The sequence below is a fragment of the Dermacentor variabilis genome, chromosome 3 (assembly GCF_050947875.1).
Source record: "Dermacentor variabilis isolate Ectoservices chromosome 3, ASM5094787v1, whole genome shotgun sequence".
Lineage (NCBI taxonomy): Eukaryota > Metazoa > Arthropoda > Arachnida > Ixodida > Ixodidae > Dermacentor > Dermacentor variabilis.
Genome location: NC_134570.1, coordinates 172,673,998 through 172,688,826, shown reverse-complemented (window position 1 = coordinate 172,688,826; position 14,829 = coordinate 172,673,998). Strand labels below are relative to the sequence as shown.

General features: G+C 47.3%; 7 non-coding genes across 7 annotated transcripts; all 7 read right to left on the bottom strand.

Annotated features, from left to right (window-relative positions):
- Positions 1-402: 402 nt before the first annotated feature.
- TRNAA-UGC (transfer RNA alanine (anticodon UGC)) lies at positions 403-474 on the bottom strand. The gene has a single exon. It is a non-coding gene; the product is annotated as a tRNA-Ala (tRNA).
- Positions 475-740: 266 nt separating this feature from the next.
- On the bottom strand, positions 741-812 carry TRNAA-UGC (transfer RNA alanine (anticodon UGC)). Its single transcript has one exon. It is a non-coding gene; the product is annotated as a tRNA-Ala (tRNA).
- A 266-nt stretch (positions 813-1,078) lies between these two features.
- TRNAA-UGC (transfer RNA alanine (anticodon UGC)) lies at positions 1,079-1,150 on the bottom strand. Its single transcript has one exon. It is a non-coding gene; the product is annotated as a tRNA-Ala (tRNA).
- Positions 1,151-1,416: 266 nt separating this feature from the next.
- TRNAA-UGC (transfer RNA alanine (anticodon UGC)) lies at positions 1,417-1,488 on the bottom strand. The gene has a single exon. It is a non-coding gene; the product is annotated as a tRNA-Ala (tRNA).
- An 11,461-nt stretch (positions 1,489-12,949) lies between these two features.
- On the bottom strand, positions 12,950-13,021 carry TRNAA-UGC (transfer RNA alanine (anticodon UGC)). The gene has a single exon. It is a non-coding gene; the product is annotated as a tRNA-Ala (tRNA).
- Positions 13,022-13,285: 264 nt separating this feature from the next.
- Positions 13,286-13,359, bottom strand: TRNAK-UUU (transfer RNA lysine (anticodon UUU)). Its single transcript has one exon. It is a non-coding gene; the product is annotated as a tRNA-Lys (tRNA).
- A 266-nt stretch (positions 13,360-13,625) lies between these two features.
- Positions 13,626-13,697, bottom strand: TRNAA-UGC (transfer RNA alanine (anticodon UGC)). The gene has a single exon. It is a non-coding gene; the product is annotated as a tRNA-Ala (tRNA).
- Positions 13,698-14,829: the final 1,132 nt, after the last annotated feature.

The following is a 14,829-nucleotide window of genomic DNA, read 5'->3' as shown; positions in this document are numbered from 1 at the left end:
CCTCCTCTTTCTGCATGGCGGCGACGGTGTTCTATGCAGTCACGTTATCTTGACTCTCTAGCGGCGTCAGCGGCATCCAGCGGTATCAGTCGGTCGCTGCTAGCGCTGGGGGGATGAAAGGGGGGCGGAGCTGGTTACGAGGCCGACGACGACGACGACGCGAAACCCAGGAACGGACGCCAAAGAGCTGCGCTCTAAAATTGACAAGTTTTGATCGAGTCACGTGCCTTATGGCTTGAAGCGCTAAGGCCTACACTTATTACTATGTGGCGGCGGAGGAAGTCAGTACACGGAAGGCGATTCCTTCAGTGCGCATTGCGTGCTATTATGTGCGCAGTGCGAAATAATTAGTTCATCGATTTCAGTATTGTATTAAAAAAAGGAAAAGTAATTCAGCCAAAGTGGAGGTACCGGGGTTCGAACCCGGGGCTTCTCGCATGCAAAGCGAGCGCTCTACCTCTGAGCTATACCCCCGAATTGCGTTTGAACGGGAATATTACGCACTTCGTGTAACATTTTAATGGAATCGTATCAAAAATTGAGAAGTTTTGATCCAGTCACGTGCCTTATGGCTTGAAGCGCTAAGGCCTACACTTATTACTATGTGGCGGCGGAGGAAGTCAGTACACGGAAGGCGATTCCTTCAGTGCGCATTGCGTGCTATTATGTGCGCAGTGCGAAATAATTAGTTCATCGATTTCACTATTGTAAAAAAAAAAGCAAAAGTAATTCAGCCAACGTGGAGGTACCGGGGTTCGAACCCGGGGCTTCTCGCATGCAAAGCGAGCGCTCTACCTCTGAGCTATACCCCCGAATTGCGTTTGAACGGGAATATTACGCTCTTCGTGTAACATTTTAATGGAATCGTATCAAAAATTGACAAGTTTTGATCCAGTCACGTGCCTTATGGCTTAAAGCGCTAAGGCCTACACTTATTACAATGTGGCGGCGGAGGAAGTCAGTACACGGAAGGCGATTCCTTCAGTGCGCATTGCGTGCTATTATGTGCGCAGTGCGAAATAATTAGTTCATCGATTTCACTAATGTATAAAAAAAAGCAAAAGTAATTCAGCCAACGTGGAGGTACCGGGGTTCGAACCCGGGGCTTCTCGCATGCAAAGCGAGCGCTCTACCTTTGAGCTATACCCCCGAATTGCGTTTGAACGGGAATATTACGCACTTCGTGTAGTATTTTAATGGAATCGTATCAAAAATTGAGAAGTTTTGATCCAGTCACGTGCCTTATGGCTTGAAGCGCTAAGGCCTACACTTATTACTATGTGGCGGCGGAGGAAGTCAGTACACGGAAGGCGATTCCTTCAGTGCGCATTGCGTGCTATTATGTGCGCAGTGCGAAATAATTAGTTCATCGATTTCACTATTGTACAAAAAAAAGCAAAAGTAATTCAGCCAACGTGGAGGTACCGGGGTTCGAACCCGGGGCTTCTCGCATGCAGAGCGAGCGCTCTACCTCTGAGGTATACCCCCTTTTTTATTTATTGCCGGTCTTCGACATTGTACAGAGCACATAATACAGAACAAAATTACAATGCACAATTAAAAAATACAAAACATTTTGAAAGAACATGCATGCCATCAGTCCTATAACGACTGGCGTTGTCTAATTAAAATTCTTTCAGTGCTGTCAGAGGTTCTATGCTCGACAGCCATTCGGGTACACATTCTTTTATTTTCTTTATTTCAATGAAACGAGACATGCTTTCGCGGAAATACGTACCCGCAGGCCTAGCGTCCGGGTCGCAGTATGAATGAATGTGTGGGTTTTATTGGCGCAAGGGCCAGGTATGGCCAAAGAGCGCCATGCAAGTGTTAGTGATTTGTGAATTCTGTGAAGTTGGTGTGACGTGGCTGTAAAGGGGCCTAAAATATAGTCGCTGTGAAGTGCGTAAAATGTACGTTTAATAAAATTATGGCGGTGACAAATGACGTGTACTATGAGCATTAAGGTGCATTGTAAAATAATGATACGATATAAAATAATGCATAGGTTTCTAAAATTAACTAGAGCACCATGGCCTCGTTAGAGCCCTTGAGACACAAGGGCCTGGAGGCAGGTGCTATATAAAACAACTATCACAGCGGCATCCTCTGGAGAGAGGATGCGCTACGAATTTATTGGGCTCATAACATGTAGGACAAACTCATTTAAAAAATTGAGGACTGCTTTGGTGTTGAAAAATGGTTCTTTACCAAAAAACATAGCTGGGTGAAGAGTTATGCAATAACGATATGCAAGAGGAAAATGCTTCTTTCTTTCAGGTTCAGCTTTGCGACACTCCAAGAGGACGTGGAGGACGGTCAGCCTCTCACCACATCGACCACAGGTTGGCGGTTCATTTCCAGTAAGCAGAAAATTGTGTGTACCAAATGTGTGCCCTATTCTGAGGCGGCAGAATAAGACATCTGTTCGCCGTGATTTTGTTGGAGAGGGCCAAAAACCTAGCTGTGGCTTTATAACGTGAAGTTTATTGTTTATTTCTGCGTTCCACATGCGTTGCCAGTATTGTCGCAGTTTCTTACGCAAGAAAGGCTTCAGATCTGTCACCGGGACAGCAGCTGCAGAAAAAGTGTTTAGTGATGTGAGTGATGTGGCCATTTTATCAGCCAGTACATTACCCTCGATGCCTCTATGGCCAGGTACCCAGCATATTACTACATGTATATGTGATATATAAATACTGCATAAGAGGGAGTAAAGTTCAATGAATACAGGATTTTTAAGGTTTTGTAATGAAATTAACGCTTTTACGAGACTTAGCGAGTCTGTGTATACAATTGCTCGGTCGAGATTTAATTTCTGTATATGTCTTACTGCAGACAGTACTGCATAAGCTTCTGCAGTGAAGATACTTGTTTGCGGGTTCAGTAAGTCAGATATAGAAAGAGAGGGACCAACAGCAGCATAAGATACACCAGCATGTGATTTAGACGCGTCTGTGTAGAATTCGGAGCACCTGTACTTCGATTGAAGTTCGCGGAAATGCATAGCGATTTCGATGTCGGGTGCGTGTTTTGTGACCTCTACAAAGGATACGTCACAGTCTATCACCTGCCACCCCCAGGGCGGTAATAGCTTAGTTGGAGGCATTAGTCGATGTTCAAGAACAGGGACATCCATTTCCATGCTAAGTTCTCTTGCACGCAGTGAGAAAGGAAGTCTCATGGAGGGTTTATTATTAAAAAGTGTTTGACACGTTAAGTCATTAACAGTCTTGAAACACGGATGTTCTTTATTGGAGCGCACATTGAGAAAATAAATAAAGCTGATGTACGTTCTCTGAAAATGTAGTGACCATTCGTCTGACTCTGCATATAGACTTTCCACCGGGCTTGTTCTAAATGCGCCAGTGGCCAGGCGGATACCCAGATGATGAACGGGGTCTAACATTTTTAGCGCACTCGGTGCAGCAGAGTGATATACTACGGCACCATAATCTAATCGTGATCTAACTAGGCTCCTGTAAAGATTTAGGAGGCACCTCCTGTCGCTACGCCATGTAGTGTGGGATAGAACTTTAAGTAAGTTCATGGTTTTTAGACATTTTTCTTTAAGATATTTTATGTGTGAAATGAAAGTGAGCCTGGAGTCGAGAATAACACCTAGAAATTTGTGCTCTTTCTTGAAGGGAATTTGTTGTCCACCCAGTTCTACACAGGGATCAGGTACCAGGCCTCTCTTTCTTGTGAAGAGAACACAAGAGCTTTTGTGCGGGTTGATTTTAAATCCATTTTGGTCTGCCCACTTGGACACCTTGTTTAGGCCCTGCTGTACCTGTCTTTCACACACAGTAAGGTTGCAAGATTTGTAACCTATCTGTATATCATCTACGTAGACGGAATAAAAAATGGCCGCTGGCAGTGAACGACGAAGTGTGTTCATTTTAACGATAAACAGAGTGCAACTGAGTACTCCTCCCTGGGGTACACCTGTTTCCTGTATAAAAGGTCGCGACAATACGTTGCCGACTTTCACGCGGAAGCTACGATCCAACAAATAGCTTTCAATTATGTTCAGCATGTTTCCACGGATGCCCATCTCCGACAGGTCTCGCAACATCCCGTAACGCCATGCCGTGTCATACGCTTTTTCCATGTCAAGGAATACCGATAGAAAATACTGCCCATGTACAAATGCATCGCGGATATTTCCTTCAATGCGCACCAGATGATCGGTTGTCGACCGCCCTTCTCTGAATCCACACTGATAAGGATCGAGCATAATGTTGAGCTCAAGGAAATGTATAAGTCTACGATTTATCATTTTTTCAAAAAGCTTACACAGACAATTAGTTAGAGCTATTGGACGATAACTTGATGCTAGAGAAGGGTCTTTTCCCTGTTTTAGAACAGGAACTACAATCGCTTCTTTCCATGTGGATGGGAGGTATCCTGAAGCCCAAATAGTATTGAAAAGTGTAAGAAGTGTAACTTGTGCGTCAGTATGTATGTTTCTGATCATGTCATACATGACTCTGTCAGGTCCCGGTGCAGTGCTTTTACATGTGTTCAAGGCAGCTCTCAACTCGGCAATACCGAAAGGCCGGTTATACGGTTCATTCTGCTTGGACTTTCGTATGATTGGCTTACGTTCTACTATTTCTTTATGTTTAAGCAAGGATTGGGAATAGTGCGTTGAGCTCGACACTTGCTCAAAGTGCTCCCCAAGTGAGTCTGCCTGATCTTGCAGTGTATCGCCCTGTGTATTTACCAGAGGGAGTGAATATGTTTGTCGCCCTCTAATTCTATTTACCTTGTTCCATACTTTCGCCTCATCTGTATAAGAGTTTATACTCGATAAAAACTTCTCCCAACTTTCTCTTCTAGCCTGTCGGCGGGTTCTTCTGCCTTGGGACTTTATTTTCTTAAAGTTGACAAGATTTTCTGCAGTGGGGGAAGCGCGTAGCAACCCCCACGCTTTGTTCTGATTCTTACGTGCGATTCTGCATTCATCATTCCACCACGGGACATGCCGTTTGCATGCCGAACCACTTACTTCACGTATGCATTTAGATGCGGCATCTATTATGAAGGCTGTGAAGTACTCTACAGCAGCATCGATTTCTAAAGAAGACATGTCATCCCATGATATACTAGTTAAGTTTCGGAATTTCTTCCAGTCTCTTGTGTCAACCTTCCACCTAGGAGCCTGTGGTGGATATTCATTTTCTTTAAGTGTTCTTAATAGTATGGGGAAGTGATCGCTTCCGTAGGGATTGTTCGTAACTTCCCATTCGAGTTCAGGCAGTATGGACGGGGAAACTATGCTCAGATCGATTGAAGAAAAGGTATTGTTTGCAAGACAGTAATAAGTGGGTTCTTTCTTATTTAAAATGCACGCACCAGAAGAGAAAAGGAATTGTTCGACAAGACGTCCTCGCGCATCTATACGAGAGTCGCCCCACAGGGAGCTGTGCGCATTGAAATCGCCAAGAACAGCATAAGGTTCTGGCAATTGGTCTATAAACGATTGGAATTCATGTTTCGTTAACTTGTAGTGTGGGGGTATGTAAAGCGAGCAAATGGCGACGAGTTTATTGAGAAAAACAGCTCGAACCGCCGCTGCTTCAAGGGGCGTTTGTAGCTGTAAACGCTGACAGGAAATACTTTTATGAATAAGAATGGCAACACCGCCTGATGATACGACAGCATCATCGCGATCTTTGCGGAACTTGACATACGGTCGGAGAAAGTTTGTGTGTTGTGGTGTTAAGTGTGTTTCCTGTAGACACAGCACTTTTGGATTGTGTTTTTGGATAAGCTCTTGTAAGTCATCAAGGTTCCTAAGAAGACCTCTGACATTCCATTGAATTATTTGTGTAGCCATATTGGAAATAAATAAGTGCTGTGTCTATGGAAAGGGAGGTGATGCCTTAGGTTACAGAGCTCTTTCGAGGCCCTGTAACAGGGGTTCTGCCCTTTCTGGAGCGTTCGAGGGAGCCTCGCCGCTCCTTAGGCGCTTGATGCGCCTTGAGGATAGGTGTAGTGTCCATTGCCTCTTGTGAGGCGCCGGACACGTGCTCTTGCGAGCGAGAAGTCACCAGGGAGAGTCCCGCCTTGGAGGGCAAGACCCCTGCGCCCACCAGCCCGGAGGTCGATGGGGCTCCCTGGGGGATTTGGCTGAGCCGGCTGTTGCCAGCGCTGGATGGGACCTGGGAGGTTGAGGCAGCCTCGGCTGCGCCCACCTTCGGGGTCGATGGTCCCTTCTCGGTTGGCGGAGCAGCGCTAGCTGCAACCGCCGCGGGGGCAGACGGCGTAACTGGCGACTCACTCACTGTGGGTCCGACAGCCGCCGGAGGCCGTTGTGACGCTGCCCCCTGACGCGCCACTTCGGCAAAGCTTTTCTTTGGCAGGTATGCTACCCGCCTTCGTGCCTCTTTGAACGATATATTCTCTTTTACTTTTATGGTTACAATTTCTTTTTCCTTCTTCCAGGAGGGGCACGACCGTGAGTACGCGGCGTGATCCCCATCACAGTTTACACAGTGTAGAGAGTTCTTACATTCTTCAGTTGCGTGTTCAAGGGCACTGCATTTCGCACATGTTTGGCGGCCTCGGCAGCTCTGCGAGCTGTGGCCAAAACGTTGGCATTTGAAACATCTCAAGGGATTTGGCACATACGGTCTTACACGGAGCTTGATGTACCCGGCCTCGATTGATTCGGGCAGGACACTTGAATTGAAGGTGAGGATTAGGTGCTTGGTCGCAATTTCTTTACCCTCGCGCCTTATCTTGATTCTTTTGACATTTATGACATTTTGTTCGCTGTAGCCCTCCAAGAGTTCAGCCTCAGTGAGCTCCAGCAAATCATCATCCGAGACAACGCCGCGGGTGGTATTCATCGTGCGGTGCGGGGTTACTACTACTTGGGTCTCCCCAAATGATACTAGCTGTGGCAGCTTCTCAAATTGCTTCTGGTCGCGGAGCTCCAGGAGGAGGTCACCGCTAGCCATCCTCGACACCTTATATCCTGGGCCAAAAACTTCGGTGAGGGACTTAGATACTAGAAATGGGGAGATTGTTCGTACTTGTTTAGCTGGTTTTTCTGCGTGGATTACATGAAAACGAGGAAAATTGTGGACTTGGCGTCCGAAAAACTTAAACACTTCTTCGGTGCGCCCTCGTTTCTGAGGGCGATCAGGCAGTTTAGGAAAAGCGTTTTCCATAAGTACAGTTGGGTTTTCGGCCGCGATGCCGATCACCCACCATGGAGCCCAACAGGGGGACGTGACAGGAGCTCTTGCTATAGAAACCCTGCCAACGCCAGCCGTACATCGCTGCTATAACCAAATACAGCTTAACCAAGGCTGGCTAGCTACACAAGGTTAACCCTTGCCGCCGAGAAACTAGGAAGTGAGGAGAAGTGATGAGAAGACAGGAAAGATGAAAAAGACGAGAGAGAAAGACGAAGATTGGAGAGGAGGACAGGAAAAGGCGACTACCGATTTCCCCCGGGTGGGTCAGTCCGGGGGTGCCGTCTACGTGAAGCAGAGGCCAAAGAGGCGTGTTGCCTCCGCCGGGGGGCCTTAATGGTCCAAACACCCGGCATCGGCTCAACCCCCAGGATCCCCCTTTCCCCGGACACGGCTAAGCCGCGCACGGCTACACGCGGGAGGGTCCAACCCTCGTGTGCTCGGGTACGTGGTGTCGCAACACACCAAACGCCTGCTTGCGCAGACGCCCCTGCGGGGCCGGGTCGCAGTAGTACCCAGACATCCTTGCACGCCATAAACTATGAAGGCCCTTGAACATTATTAGGTCGAAGGGAACCCCGTCGTCATTCGTTACCGCTAAGTACCTGATGCCATGCGGATTTAACGGTAACTCCTTCTTCATTGTTCTTTGTAGGACACCCCAGAAGAACACTCCGGCCCAGCAATGCAAAAAGACATGGTCTATTGTTTCTGGTTGCTTGCAAATCAAGCAGTGCGAGCCCTAGGGTACAAGAAAGCCACGTTCTTCCATGAATGTCTTCACTGAGAGTGTTCCTGTGTGTAAATTAAAAAAGAATGTCTTTACCCCAGTAGGCACCTCCATATTTTTCACTCGCTTAAGGGCATCTAGTCCTGATCTTCCACTGTATAGCGCTCTGTACAATGGCACTGGAAATACAATATCGCAAATATCTTTATACAATGTTTTCCTTTTAACGTTACATACATACTCAAAATAAAAACGCACAGAAAGAAAGCGCACACTATCTGCAACTTCTTTAAGATAGCCACGAAGCGTTCCGGGCATACTATCTGTACTAACAATAAGTGCCGGCAAAGCACCTCTCAGCCAGAGTTGGCATACAGTGCGCAGAAACGGATCACGCACATCCCGAAAAAACAAAAACCTGTTCACAAGCTGGCGTACAAAAAGATGCGCCAAGCCCAGCACCCCTTTCTTCACGTGCCGGAACAGATTGGTTCGGCTACTCCTTTCCCAGGTAGAGCCCCAGATAAAAACCGCGAACACTCTGTGCAACCTTTGCACGTTTACCCTTGAACAGTACAACGTTTGCATGACGTACCACAACTTCGTAATAAAAAACATGTTACACACAGTTGCTTTTTTGAAAATCGACAGGTTGATGCCTTTCCACCTGTCTGCTTTTTCTCTTGTTTCTTTTGCTTGGTTCGTCCAGTATTCGTCGCTATTTTTGTAACTGCCCATGGGGACACCTAAGTACTTGGTCTGGGATTTTATCCAGCTCACATTTGCAAAATGGTCCGGGGCCGAAGACCACTCTCCGTGCCACAAACCGAGGGACTTTCCCCAGTTCATTCTACTGCCCGTCACATCACAAAAATTTTTCACTACCCTTATTGTTTCCGTCACACTTTCTTTGCTTGTACAACACACCGCGATGTCATCTGCATATGCCAAGAGCTTGATTTGTGTGGCTGCCAAGCTATACCCGCGTATTTGCTCATTCTCAGTTATTGCCAAACACATAGTTTCTATGTAAATGTCAAACAAAAGAGGACTGAGAGGGCAGCCCTGACGCACAGAACGCATGACGTTAATGGGGGCCCCCAATGATTTATTCACAATTAAGCATGTTGTGCAGTTCTGGTACGCCAACGCCACTCCCTCAGTGATGATGGAACCAACATTAACGTAATCCAAAATGGCAAACAAAATATCATGAGAGACACAATCAAACGCTTTCTCGAGGTCCAGCTGGAGCACCGCGACTCCACCCGAGGTGGCGTCATAGCACTCCAGCACGCACCGCATCGTGTGAATATTCGAAAAAATGGGCCTTCCTTTGATACCACACGTTTGGTGATCTGCCACTATGTCATTTATGACGCTTTGAAATCTGGCAGCCAAAACTTTCATAAAAACCTTATAATCAACATTGGTTAAAGATATTGGCCTGTAAGATGTTACTAGCCTAAGTTTCTCCGCATGGTAACTCTTAGGGATGAGTATGGTATAAGCTTTTCCAAAAGAAGGCGGCAAAGTTTCGTTATCATACGCATCATTAAACAGCTCTGTTAGTAACGGCGACAATTGTTTCTTAAAAGCTTTATATAAACACGCGCCCAGACCGTCCGGTCCAGCTGATTTGCCTTGGTTCAAATCATCAATCGCTTTTTCAACTTCACGTTCTGTTATTTTCCATTCCAATCGTTGTTTCGTATCGTCACTCACTCGCGGCATCCGAGATAGAAAGGCCCTTCTGAACTCGTCTATATTCACTTCTTGAAACGCAAAGAGTGACTGATAATACTCTAGAAACGCTCGGCCTATGCTCTTACTATCGTCGGCAACTGTGCCGTTCCATAAAATTCTGTCGACATGATTCCGTCGAGCTTGCGCTTTTTCGAGTCCCAGCGCCCGTTTAGTGGGCGTCTCTCCAGCTACTAATGCTCAAGCAGCTTGACAAGGAACGGTATCAAGGAGCTCTTGCTCGCACAATCGCTCCTTGATACCGTTCCTTGTCAAGCTGCTCGATTTTTTCTTTAATGGCTCCTACATCTTGCTCATACGTCCCAGACTCTTCGCGCTCCAGCGCTATCAGCTGCTTAAGTGTCTTTCGTAAGCCCCTTTCTTTCATTTCCTTCTCAAATCGTAAGCAGCTCGATCTTTCTAAAGCTTTCATTTTTACGTTTTGTTAGAAGTATTCCCATTTCTCTGCTATTGTTTCACTGTTTTCTTCACTTACTTTCCTGACGGCCTCACGTACTGCCTCTACAAATGGCTCGTCTTTTAGTAGTAAGGCATTCATTTTCCATAGTTCCCAATTAAAATCTTGTTTCTTCCTCCCCGTGCCTATATGACATTTCACAATGCAGTGATCTGAAAACGATACTGGTGCCACCGAATAACTATGGCACTTTGGAATTATGTCTTGCGATACGTATATGCGGTCTAACCGCGCATGACTACTACCTTGGAATCGTGTGTACATGACTTCCCGCTCCCCCTCCAGGCACTCACAGACATCGTCCAGTTCATTATCACTAATTAGCTTAGTCAACACACTACTGCTTTTATCGCGAATACCAGCATTATTGACTCTATCCCGAGCCCACAAAACGCAATTGAAATCCCCCAACAAAACCATGCACTTATCAGTGCTAATATACTGAAAAAGGTTCGCAAAAAATGAAGCGCGTTCTTCCATAGCATTCGGTGCAAATATGCACATGACTCTGAATTCCAATTCACGAAAAACAAAATCACAAAAAACGATCCTTCCGGTTTGACATGAAAATACATTTTTAACAACAAGGCCAGGCAACTTCTTAACAAACAGGACACAACCGGCGGACGTCCCTACCGCATGGCTCACGACCGCATAATATCTAGTCATGAAACGCCGCACCATGCTCCCGGTCTCCTCCTCTCCGTCAACCTTTGTCTCCTGGACAGCTAGAACGTCTAGGTCTTGGTCAGCGGCCAACCGTAGGACTTGGCTTTGCCTACGCTTGGCCGCCAACCCTCTCACGTTTAGTGTGGCAATAGTGAGCGACGGATTAGGAGCCATTATGAACTAAAGTATGAGATAGACCCGGAGCATGGTGCTTACCTTTCACCACCAGCCCTCGGCTAGCCGCCTCCGGGACCACCCGTCTTCCCGGCGTTATTCTTTTGCTGTGCTTTGTCACCAGGCTTTCTCTCGGGCGGAACATTTGGCTTCGGCTTGAAGACCGACCGCCTCCCAAGAGGCGTCTTCGCTGGTGGCCCGTCACTTGTGCTGGATGCCGCGCTGTCCTTGTCTCCGCCCTCGTCACGGGGGCGCTTGGAGGTGGCACCGAGACTAGCCGCCCGGTCCTCGTCGTTTGCATCCTCGCCCTGTTGCATCGCTGACTCAGTCTCCTCGCGTTCGCCTTCATTTGCACCTGCCTTCACAGGGTCTTCGTCCCTCTCGACACGTGCAGGCCCAGTCACCTGCTCAGCACCCTCGGCTACCTTGGCTTGAGCGACCTCCGGTACCGTCGTGGCATTTGTCGTCAATGAAGGCACTTGCACACCGGCTCCCTTAGCTGCTTCCTCTGTCTCGACTGCATCCATGACGTGCTCTGCAGCAACATCACTCGCTGCTGGTCCTGTCACGGCCGCGAAAGATTTAACGCAGTCAGCGTCGACGTGGCAGAACCGTCTGCATCTCGAACAGCGGGGGACTTTGCAATCACGGCGTAGGTGTCCTGTCCCTTGGCAGCGCAGGCACTGCATGGGCCGCCCAGGTACGACCACCAATGCCAGCTCTCCGCCGACGCGGACCTGGTGAGGCAGGTCTTCCACTTTAATGCCGCTTCTCAGCTTCAGTAGCACGGTCCGGGTGGTTGAGGTCTTGTCTCCCATGCCTTGGACGCGCCAACGCTCCCTGCTCACCTCTTCTACCTTGCCGAAGGTTGTGAATGCCGCCCGGACGTCCTCGTCGGAAACGCCGTACAGCAGCCAGTGAAGCCGGAGTTTCACCTGCTGGTCCTACGGGTCGACGATGACACATCGACGCCCTTTCACCTGAAGCTCTTTCAGGGCCAGCAGGCGTTTTGTTGCAGCTGCGTCACTGAGGGTCACGGCCCAGACGTGATTGACCTGGTAGGCCCCGAGGTACACAACTTCCGGCAGCAGGCTTGTGGGCGTAAGCGCATCCCGAAAATCCTCGACCTTGTACCGCCTCGCTCTTACATCACCGTGTAAAAAGACGGTGTTGAGAACAATTCGTCCTTTTGGCAGTTGGGGCAAAATAAACTGGTAGTCCCTTTCGTCGTCGTTGCTGAACCTGTTTCCGCGGCCCAAAGTGACCGCTGTCGCCGCCCCGCTTGAGGCCATGATTCAACGATCCGATCAGCTCGGCTGCCGGAAGCAGAATGGTCTGAGCTATACCCCGAATTGCGTGGGAATATTACGCACTTCGTGTAGTATTTTAATGGAATCGTATCAAAACTTGAGAAGTTTTGATCCAGTCACGTGCATTATGGCTTGAAGCGCTAAGGCCTACACTTATTACTATGTGGCGGCGCAGGAAGTCAGTACACGGAAGGCGATTCCTTCAGTGCGCATTGCGTGCTATTATGTGCGCAGTGCGAAATAATTAGTTCATCGATTTTACTATTGTATAAAAAAAGCAAAAGTAATTCAGCCAACGTCGAGGTACCAGGGTTCGAACGCGGGGCTTCTCGCATGCAAAGCGAGCGCTCTACCTCTGAGCTATACCCCCGAATTACGTTTGAACGGGAATATTACGCACTTCGTCTAACATTTTAATCGAATCGTATCAAAAATTGAGAAGTTTTGATCCAGTCACGTGCATTATTGCTTGAAGCGCTAAGGCCTACACTTATTACTATGTGGCGGCGGAGGAAGTCAGTACACGGAAGGCGATTCCTTCAGTTTGCATTGCGTGCTATTATGTGCGCAGTACGAAATAATTAGTTCATCGATTTCACTATTGTATAAAAAAGCAAAAGTAATTCAGCCAACGTGGAGGTACCGGGGTTCGAACCCGGGGCTTCACGCATGCAAAGCGAGCGCTCTACCTCTGAGCTATACCCCCGAATTGCGTTTGAACGGGAATATTACGCACTTCGTGTAGTATTTTAATGGAATCGTATCAAAAATTGAGAAGTTTTGATCCAGTCACGTGCCTTATGGCTTGAAGCGCTAAGGCCTACACTTATTACTATGTGGCGGCGGAGGAAGTTAGTACACGCAAGGCGATTCCTTCAGTGCGCATTACGTGCTACTATGTGCGCAGTGCGAAATAATTAGTTCATCGATTTCACTATTCTCTAAAAAAGCAAAAGTGATTAAGCCAACGTGGAAGTACCGGGGTTCGAACCCGGGGCTTCTCGCATGCAAAAAGCGAGCGCTCTACCTCTGAGCTATACCCCCGAATTGCGTTTGAACGGGAATATTACGCACTTCGTGTAACATTTTAATGGAATCGTATCACAAATTGAGAAGTTTTGATCCAGTCACGTGCCTTATGGCTTGAAGCGCTAAGGCCTACACTTACTATTATGTGGCGGCGGAGGAAGTCAGTACACGCAAGGCGAATCCTTCAGTGCGCATTGCGTGCTATTATGTGCGCACTGCGAAATAATTAGTTCATCGATTTCACTATTGTATAAAAAAAAGCAAAAGTAATTCAGCCAACGTGGAGGTACCGGGGATCGAACCCGGGGCTTCTCGCATGCAAAGCGAGCCCTCTACCTCTGAGTTATACCCCCCCCCTTTTTTTTTAGTCACAAAATGACCTACATACATAATAACACGTTGGCCTTCTTGGACCAACGTGAGAAGCAAAAATTTCTTGAAATTCACCAATTCATCAAGAATACCCGACCAGTCAGGCGGATCTGCCTGTACACGATATATCTCACGTATGAAAATAATGCTCTCAACAAAATTTTCTCCTGCTGAGCGCACATACACATCAGCGTGCGTTACCGCCATCCTTCTCTTCCAAAGACTATGGAGGCCCAGGAGCATTATCATGTCGTACGGAAAGCCCTGATGGCTGTCTACAGGCAGGAAACGTATACCCTGTGCTGTTATCGGCAGTTCCTTTTTAAGAGTTCTTTGCATGATGTCCCAATAAAATATTGCATCCCAGCATTCAATGAAGGCGTGCTCAATGGTCTCCGGCTTGTTACATAGCGCAGTTTGTCGTCCATGGTACAAATATTCCTATGTCGGCCATGCATGTTTTGACCGGAAGGGTAGATGTATGCAATTTAAAGAAGAACGACTTTACGCTTGCTCTCACAGGCATCCTTTTAACTCTTTTTAAAACATCTTGTCCTGGGGCTCCTGGCATCATAACTTCAACTAAATCCTTGTAAAGTTTCTTTCTTGTTACTGTGCTCAGGTACTGAAGGGAAAACTAAGCTTTTAGTATTCGAAGGGAGTCGACTACCCGTCGCAAGTAGCCTTTAAGCCGATAGTTTACAGGCTGTGCACTAGACACAATAAATTCAGGTAAAACGCTTTTCAGACGGACCTGGATCATCGTACGCAAGAATGAATCACTTTGATCTCGTAAGAAGACAAAACGAGAAACAATCTGTCGTAAGAACAAATGCGATAATCCAAGACCACCATCTCGAACAGGACGAAACAAGTTGGTTCGGCTGACCCTTTCCTAAGTGGTACCCCAGATAAAAACAGCAAATACTCTGTGTATTTTCTGTACATTCACACGGGTCATCGACAAAAATTGGAGGACATGCCACACTTTGGCAATTAAAAATATGTTACAAACAGTTGCCTTTGCAAACATTGATAAATCACGACCTTCCCATCCTCCGGTTTTCTCTTTTACACACGACGTCTCATCCTCCCAGTATTGCGCGGTACTCT